General features: G+C 44.6%; 1 protein-coding gene across 1 annotated transcript in view; it reads right to left on the reverse strand.

The window, feature by feature from the left end:
* Positions 1-9,193, reverse strand: part of LOC108570937 (dystrophin) — a 517,829-nt gene that overhangs the window by 156,597 nt on the left and 352,039 nt on the right. The window lies entirely within an intron of this gene.

Consider the following 9,193-nt stretch of genomic DNA (forward strand, 5'->3'; position numbering starts at 1 on the left):
GAGAGAGAGAGAGAGAGAGAGAGAGAGAGAGAGAGAGAGAGAGAGAGAGAGAGAGAGAGGCGAATGGAAATGCATAGTCTCGCGCACCACTGTCACGGCTTTCTTTCAGGGATCGTTTCGTACTTAGGGAGATGGAAAAACGTCTGGAAGGGAGGGAGACGCTGACGTGGTTCGTTGGGAAAATATAGCGGGTAAATTAAAAGATGGAAAGGAAGAGGGGTGCTTTCTAGCTTTTAGCTGATACGATTCGATATTTCTTTCTTTTTCCTTCGCACCGGTGCTTCTTCCACGAGACACAGACTCCCTGAACCGGTGTCTGTTTCTCTACTCTTTTTCCCTGCTAACTCACCAACGATCGAACGTGAAAGTGACAAAGGATCAAGCTGATGTATTTGAACAAATCCCCGAGGCTGGATTTCTGCCTCGATCGGAAGCCTCTCGTTGCCTCGTGATCACTCCCCCCTCCCCCTGGTTGGATAGATCGGTCGAATAAACTCAGCTGGAAAATTGAAACGTCCATCAGAGAGGCGGACGCGTTCGTTTCCGGCCAACACCGGCCAAGACGTAGATTGATGATGCAAAATACAGCGGAAACGAAGCGAGAGTTCGAATTCGCGGAACCATTCGCGAGCAAAGGAAAGAAGCCCGTTTGGCGCAACCTGCACCGAGATTTCCGGCGAACAAGCAGTCCCGTCCTCTCGAAACTACGCTCCACACAGCTCGACGCAACAATGTTTGCAGGCTGAGAGAGAGAGATTGGGGCCAGCGGCTGCTCCTCTCGCGTGCCTCCATCAACGAATCCTTCCCTTTGTCTAGCCCCGACCACGAGGTACACACTAAAGTGCTCCCGTTAATTGCCGTTGCTGGAATTTCCCGGTTCGCGGCAGCCCACCGAAAATTCCACGACGCCGCTACGGCTCTTCCCTCTTCCTAGGCTTCCGGGCGCGAATCTTCGACCCGGCGAGCAAAGCAGCCGATGAAATAGCCTGGTTTTCCGAACTTTCGCGATCTTTCTTTTTCTCCAACCTTTGAACAAGGTGATTCTGTGCTTTCAGTCGGAGAACTTTGCGAAGATCGACGAATATCCTTGAAAAAACTCGAATTTACTTTTTCACGTCTGCCGAGGTAAACTTTCGAACCACTTGTCAATCTACGTTACTATTGAATTAGTCCGCAATTTTTCACAGATTTCTGACGAATTTTGCGCAGATCAATTTCACGAATTCGTTAAAACTTCCTTCAATTTCGAACTTTTCTAAAATCTCCAAGTTTCGGCTGACAGTGTACCTGGTCGCCGGGTAAGTAGAATATCCCGCGTTAGTCAGACACACTTATCGCTCTCGGGATCGTGGCAAACGAGAGTTCCCTCAAAATTACCAAAAATCCCCTTCGAAACCCGCCGAGCGAACTGTCGCTGAACTTCGTTCCACTGCTCGGCTTGGTTCCTTCTTAAACGGCGTACTAAAATCTCAAACAAACGAGCCTTTCAGCTCCTCCCACGCTTCATCAGAAAGAAGAGATCCGCAACAAGCGAGCGCAGGTGGATAAAAAGCGGCAGCAGCCAACGACCGGGAACGAGGAGAAAACTGCCAGGGCTCCTCGAACCCGTTCATTCGCGAGCCTGATTTAACCGAGGAGGCGGACTTTTTGGGGGCGGCAGTCAGCACAAGTCCGGACGTTATCGCGCGGCGGGACGCGCGTACGCAAACATTTTCGTTTAATGCAAATGTAAAACAGGCAAGCAGATATAATGAAGAAGATTACGCGGCATGTGGTCAGCATAGATAACGAAGGCACGAGTCGAGTCCCTCTCTCTCTCTCTCAATAGTACTCACACAAGATCCTGTGTACGTGTGCGTGTGTGTACCCGGGTAAACACCGCGACCATGCTAATGCCCGCCATAACTTTCTATATTATCATATTCGATGCTCCTGTGAGCGCATTAAACCTGCACACCCGAGCGTCGGGAATCGATAAAAAGCTGATCGCGCGAGCTTCTTGATAGAAAAATCGATAATTACCGAAGAGTTTAACTTTTTTTTTTCTTGCTGGATTAATTAATGGATTATTTGAAAGTTAACGAAGTGTTCCGCTTATTTATGCGGATATTTAGATCCTCGTTGGTTTAATCTTTTACAAGTTCGAGGGAATATTTACGAATTTCAAGCTGGACGACGTGTTCAAGGATCGCGCGTGCTAATTTTATTAGCCGTTGAACTTGTTAACGGCGCGGGGATAAATTATCGATAACGGGCCAGATGTTCTCTCTCTGTTTGAGCGTTGCCACCTGGCCGGCTCGTTGCATCCGCGTTTTTACGAGCGAGCTAATGCCAGGGTGCGTTTACGCGCGAAACGATTAATCGCCGATATGGTTAAGAGTATCGACACAGCCAGTTCTTAGTTTATGGGCGTGGAACGTGTCTTACACGGGAAGCTAGCCGGAGAAGTGGGATTTATTTCTGGAATTTAGCAAATTGACCGTTGAAGTTTCTTCTTACACGAGAAGTGTTTCTTGGCCTTCTTGTTCTTCTGAATAATCTTGTGTTCTGTCGCGAGCAAGAATTGTTTCACATGAATATCGATAACATGTGGGGACCAAGAGAATTTTAAATTGACAGGAAAAATTCCAAATTTTTTAATCACTCGAGCAATATCAATTTACGAATGATCAAAAGTCTGACAACTCACGCACTCTCGTTTTTTACATTGTTACAACGGTAACCATTTATGATCGAACTAAATTTTCTTACACGAGAAAATAATCTTATCTTCTGTCGCAATCGCGAATAATTTTCCATAAATGTGGGACGGTCTAGCTAGACAAAGGCTACCGAAAGACGACGGCTGTGCGTGTGAGAGCGGTGTGTCGGCGAGGCGCGAGACGAGCGAAAAAGGCAGTCGTTAAGTGGCCACCGAGTCGTTTGCATCTGTAATTTTGTCCTTTTTCTATTTTATTTATTAAATTTTACAACGTTGACCCGTTGTTGCTCCCTTCTCCCTGTTCACATCCTACATAAATATCGATAACATCTGGCGGCCAAAAGAATTTTTAATTCACACGAAAAATTCTTAAGTTGATCACTTAAGCAATATCAATTTACGAATGATTAAAAATCTGACAAATCACGCACTCTTATCTCTTCCCACGTTACAATAGCAAACTTTTTTATCATGCAAAAAGCCTCTCTCACAGACAATCGTACTTGTTTCCTCGTTTCGTTCATTAGAACCCGGAACGCTGCGTACAACGAATCGAATCACTTTTCTCCCGGTGTTTCTCCAAGATCCACAGATCGGCCTGATAAAGGCTTAACAGTGCTCGCGGTAATGATCGAGCTCGAAGACAACTCACGTTACTCGATCGTTTCGCGCGCGCAAAAAGCCTGGTTGCATTGGAACGTTCATTATCTCCTTTACCGGTGCGAACAACTCGAGATTCCGCGCTACCGAGTTTCATAATGCGATTTGTAATTAATGAACCAGCGATCCCCGTTGCTTCTCTGGTATCGTGCCCGATCTGGAAGCGATAGCAAGTCTGCCGGAGGATCCAACGGAGGAATTCCTTGAAGCTGCTCCTCTGCCTACACACGCGTTACACAGCCGGCTCCGTGTGTCGCGGATAAGAATGTTACTTAACGTTCGAGATTACTGTAAACGAACGGAAGAATGAAAATAAACAGGAGTCGTGCTGGAAATATGTACATATTATGTCCTCTACGACTGCTACAAGAGGTTTTGTCGGACTTAATTCTGCAACTGGGACTTGCAACTGGAATATTCCATTTCCTTCCTACCGCCAACTTCGTAATTATGTATTAAGCGTAATTTGTCGCGAAGAATTTACGGTTACCTTTCTGCTGAGAAAATGGAACGTCAGATGTTATCGTTTATACACAGAAATTTGTCAAAATTTGTTGAATTTTATAATTTCAATTATAATTCTCAATATCCATTATTTCTGCACGAGTTTACTTTTTGAAAATTCATCGAGAACACTAACTTCTGCAGAATAAACTCTACACTGATAAAAAATCACACGTACAGTGTATCTAACAACCGAACAAATAATCACCGTAGCTGCCCAAACGTCTGACAATTAAATAACTCTATCCCCAACAATGCCTCCAATATCATTCCCAGCCAGCTCATACTTCACAATCTTTTTTCCCCAATAAAAATCCTCATCCCGCGAGAATAAATAAAAACGCTGCCAATAACCCTGAAAAGGACACCGGGCAGAGAGTAACACGTTCCAACTGCCATAACTTCGGCGCAGCTTACCCGTGGACCGGAGAAATATAGTTGCACCCTAACATCTCGTGCCTTTTCTTTTTTTCTCCTATTGCCCCGTATATCTAACAGAAACCGCGAACGAAATACGTTTTCTGTGTCCACGGAGAAAGGATCCCAAGTACACGCTCCGTATTTCCACCGGGGAAACGCGTTCCCTCCACTGGAAGAGTCGTGAAACGATAATCGAGAAGCAAGGATCGCCGCCACAGGGTGGTCCGTGAATTCCCGCGGTGCGAAGCTGGATCAACGCGATCGAGCGTACGTGTTAATGGCACCGCGTTGCTCTCGTAAATTCGCCGAGGAAAAACTAACCGGGAAACAATATGGCTCCCGTCACGTTTTCCCAGCAACAGATCTCTCGCGTTACTTTTCACGATCGAACGATCCTCGCCGACGCACGAACAGAATCACGGCCGCGGTATGGCCTTTAATCGACCGTTACCACCACGGCTGCACTTAATTCGCTGAATTAATCGATCGTAAAGATATTACGAGACATCGACGGCCAGCGGTGAATGGAATATGGAACTTTTTCCTCAGTTCGTTTCGACTGCATATTCATCGGAACTGGTGAAAACTTTGATTGGCCAAAGAGAGAGAGAACTGTTTGGACGTGTTAATTTTTGCTCTCCGGTGTGTATTCTCCGGTAAAGAAGTGTTTTCGGTAGGTGGGTTAAGTTAATTGTCAGTTACGTTTGTTCGGTTAAATACACGGAGAGGGAGGTTAAATACAGAGAGAGAGGGAAGTTGTATTTAGAGAGGAGTCAGCAGTAAGAAACGCGTGGAGAATTGACTCGCCAGGTAACGTTCGCGAATTTCGCGTAGATACGAGAGAGTTTGAGAGGTAAATTGCATTTACCTCGCTCCCCTTTTCCACTCTTTCTCAATGTTCAACCTCTCTTGTAATTATAATTGCGTTTCGTGTTACGGTGAGAGAATTGATAATGATAATTAGAGGTGGAAAGCATTGAAATGAGAACCGTCGAGGGAAACGTTTGAAATCTGAACGAGACGTACGTCTCGTTGCAGGAAACGAGTAAATAAGATATTCGAAATTGTGGCAGTCTTTGGTAAATAAAGAGGCGAAAATGCGAGAGAAAATCGTTCGAAATGCGATCACCATTTGCTGCGTGCCGATTAAACGGAAGTCACGAGAGACCGCGACGCCGCTCGTATTTCGAAAAATTTCACTCCCGGCCAAACTGGCCACCACCTCTGGTTAATCCTGATACGATTTTAATTTGTGCAACCATAAATCAGAGGGACTGTATTGGTGTTATCGAGTTTGGATTTCGCATACGGCCGACGCTACTTTCATCTCGTGATATAACGTGCGATAGCGCGACCGAACGTATAATTGCTCGTTAATTTGCAGCAACTTTTTTTCCCCCCCCCTACCTCTATGAAAGAGACATCGTTGACGAGGAGAGAAAGAGGGAAAAAGGGAGAGAGAGAGGGTGGGAAATGAACGCAACGAAGAACAAGCCAAACGAAGGAGGAGAAAAAATTGCGTGACCGGAGAAAAATTCGAGCGTGGATTAATTAAACGGCGGCGCAACAGCTTTCCAACATTTAAATTTTCAAACATTTAAAGCGTAAACGTCCCGCTGCCGCGTCTGTTGGTCTCGATGAATATTTCGGTAGAACCTGAAAGTGCATTTAACCGCGTTACAGTTACGCGGCAAAAGGACCCAGAGATCCTACGTTTCCTTTTACCCTGCCTGAGTTTTCCCCAGCGTTCGAAAAGTACTAACTTCGAGAACGAGCTGGTAACGAGAAAATAAGAAAAAAGTGCTTCGGCCTCTGCTTCAACGTATCGTTTCAAGCTCGGGCAAACACGGAACAATTAAAAAACGCGTTTCCTCCAAAGTGACATTTTATTACGGAAACACGGTCGACACTATTGCGAGAAACCTCCCTCAAAGGGAAGTACATGCCTGATAAAACACAGGAGAGTGTAACTGGGAAACAAGGTCGTACAGTAAGCTGCTTAAAACTTTTTACACGTCAAGTCTGAAAAAAAGTACGCACTCTGTACGAAAAGAAAAATGCTCGTCTACCGCTAAAAGTGACTATAGTTGCGTTCTACTCTCGCGTAAGTGGAGGAAGTGACCTTGAGCCTCGGTTGATTCTGAACAGACTATAAGAGACACTTTTAAACGCCGCGGTATTCTTAACGTTGAAACGTGCACGGTGAAAATTATTCGAAAAGAAATTCAGGTTGTTTCAACTGAAATTCATAATCGGTATATTTTCCGGTTTATCTCGCGTCAGGGAAAAAGAAAGAAGGGAATATCGAGTATTTACAACGTCTGTACGCCAACTATTCTCCGTTTATTCTAATTTACGGGCAAACAGAGTGACACGAAACGCTGGCTGGACTTTTCAGCGCGTCGCGCGGTTTTTTCGCTGTCGTAGCACGCGATTTGCGGCAAACACGTGCTGCCGAGGCTCGAGGGGCGCGTTTTTAGGTAAATATATGCGCGCGTCAAGCGCGAAACAGTACGGCAAATATCTCGCGCGTCCCCACGTGTCGCCGCCGCACGGAAATCTGTTTGTCGTCCCATTTCCCGCGGACGTCGCGACAAATTCGAAACGAATACACGCCACGCTAATTCGCGCGTGCACACCGCTATCTTCTCGATTCTGTTTGGCTATGTGCATGCGTCGACCGGTTTGCACTGTCGCTGCGCTGTTTGCTGTCTTATTTCGTTGTTTGTTGCCGATACTGTTAACACTACGTTGTTCTCGCGAATTTTGCAATTCTCTTTTTGCAGTGCTTTGCTGGATCGAATCGCTGGAAATCGATGGATTTTCGTAGGCGATTGGCGATAAGGGGAATTTAATTTTGACGAGTTTGAGATAAATTTATACTCTTTGATTTGACGTGTTACCTTTTACGATTGTAGAAATAAGCGAAAAAAAAGTGAGAGATAAATTTTCATAGGCGACTGCTGATAAGGGTAGCTTCATTTTGATAAGCTTGAGACAAATTGACGTGTACTTTTGCCAATTGCAGAAATAAGAAAAATAAGCGAAAAAAAGTGAGAGATGAATTTTCATAGGCGACTGATGATAAGAGGAATTAATTTTGATAAGCTTGAGATAAATTTATCCTCTGTGATTTGACGTGTTACTTTTTGTAATTGTAAAAATAAGAGAAATAAGAGAAAGTAACGTATCGATAATATTTTCAGGGAATATTTCATTTAATTTTCAGTAACGAAATTGTCGACGATTTTGTACGCATTTCCGTGGAATTCAGAATTCGTTACAGCTTATTGTGAATAAGATATTGCATCGTGCAATATTCAGGTTCGCCCTTGTGCGAATCAACTTCGTTTTCCATCGTAATTTAATTCATAATTAACGTCCAAAGTTTAACGAGCCATTTACCGGGCGTTCAGGAGAACGTTTTTTCCTTTTAAAAAGTTAATCGCAGTTTCGAGTCTATATCCACGTTACAGTTCCCCGGGAATAAAGGGTTAGTGTCGAAGCTCGTTCAATCAGAGCTTATGTTAATACTTATTAATATCCAATTTGCCCGGCGAAACGGGCAAAAAAAGAAGGTTTCTCATGCATCAATCCAGCATTGGCTTGGCATTATTTCCCAGGGATCGCGCGAACGTAACTTACGTTGACGAATTTTAATTTCAATTACAATTCAATCGGAAATTATAATTGGATTTTCCAGATAAAATCTCCACGGGGACGGAAAGACAAAAGTGCCTCGCGGGTGCTTAAACACGATTTTCCACAGTTTGTTCAACCTGTGACTTAATGAAAATTGGTATACCGTAATCGTCGCGACGCGGATAATTGTTATATCAATCTTTCGCGATATAAACGCGATATAAATCGAGGCAAATTTTTCCTCTCCCGTCCACATTTCATCGCAACGATATTACTTCCCGACAAACAATCTCGCGCGATCGTTAAAAAATTCACGAATAATTCCTTTATTTTTATTACCAACGAAATCGAATTACGAACGAATCAACATAATTCCAGGGAAGCTTTTAATAAGGAAACAAACAGAAACGACTGCAGGTGTTGCGTCGTGGACCTTGATCAATTCTTATGATCAGGAGTTCGGGCGCAGGTTGATGATTGTTCTCGCTGGTTCGAGGTATATTGAAACTTCGTTGTTGGGTTAGATGTTTTGATGAATTCTTGTTTTGATTAGATGTTTAGTCGAATTTCGATTGTTCGTTTCGTGACTATGTGTCTCGTGTACTCGTCTTACAAAGATTGTCGGTTTTCAGGTGTGTAGGTGTATATGTAGACATTAGGTAGGTTCTGATTGGTGGTTGTGTTATGGAGGTGGAAAACGTGGTGTGTTCTGCTATTGGTCAACGAAAACTGTGACCTTTTGGTAACGAATGTTTTATGGTCCCGAGTGTTTTTGGGACCTATTGTCTATGTGTCGCGCTGATGAGTCCACGGGGGGTATATTGCTGTCTTCCGAACGTCGGCACCTCGGTCTGGCGGCCAAAAGTTGTTTATTGCTATAATCCGTCGCACCGAGACTTCGTCGCATCCTAATCAGGTCGCAACAGCAGGCAATACGAAAATTCTTTTTCATGCCGTATTGTAGCCAAGTCCGCGTCGCAATTTCGTCGATCGTGTTCCTCTGTCCAGTCGTCTGTTTAAATCGAACGCGCTCGCGTTTGTACGCGTGAGAGAGAGAAAGAGAGAGAGAGAGTGGCATGGAAACTGGCTGAGATCGTAAAGCATGGAATCGGGACGATCGGCCGGATTCCAGGAAACGGTTGCCGGTCAGTGAACTTTCATTTCGTACGTAACGCAAACGAAATCAGCCGGTAGCATCGCGTTTGCATGACTAAACAACCGGTTCAATTTCCTTTCAATAGCGCGGCACAACAAGGAGCCAACCAC

This window comes from Habropoda laboriosa, unplaced genomic scaffold, assembly GCF_001263275.1.
Source record: "Habropoda laboriosa isolate 0110345459 unplaced genomic scaffold, ASM126327v1 scaffold90, whole genome shotgun sequence".
In the NCBI taxonomy this organism is placed as follows: domain Eukaryota; kingdom Metazoa; phylum Arthropoda; class Insecta; order Hymenoptera; family Apidae; genus Habropoda; species Habropoda laboriosa.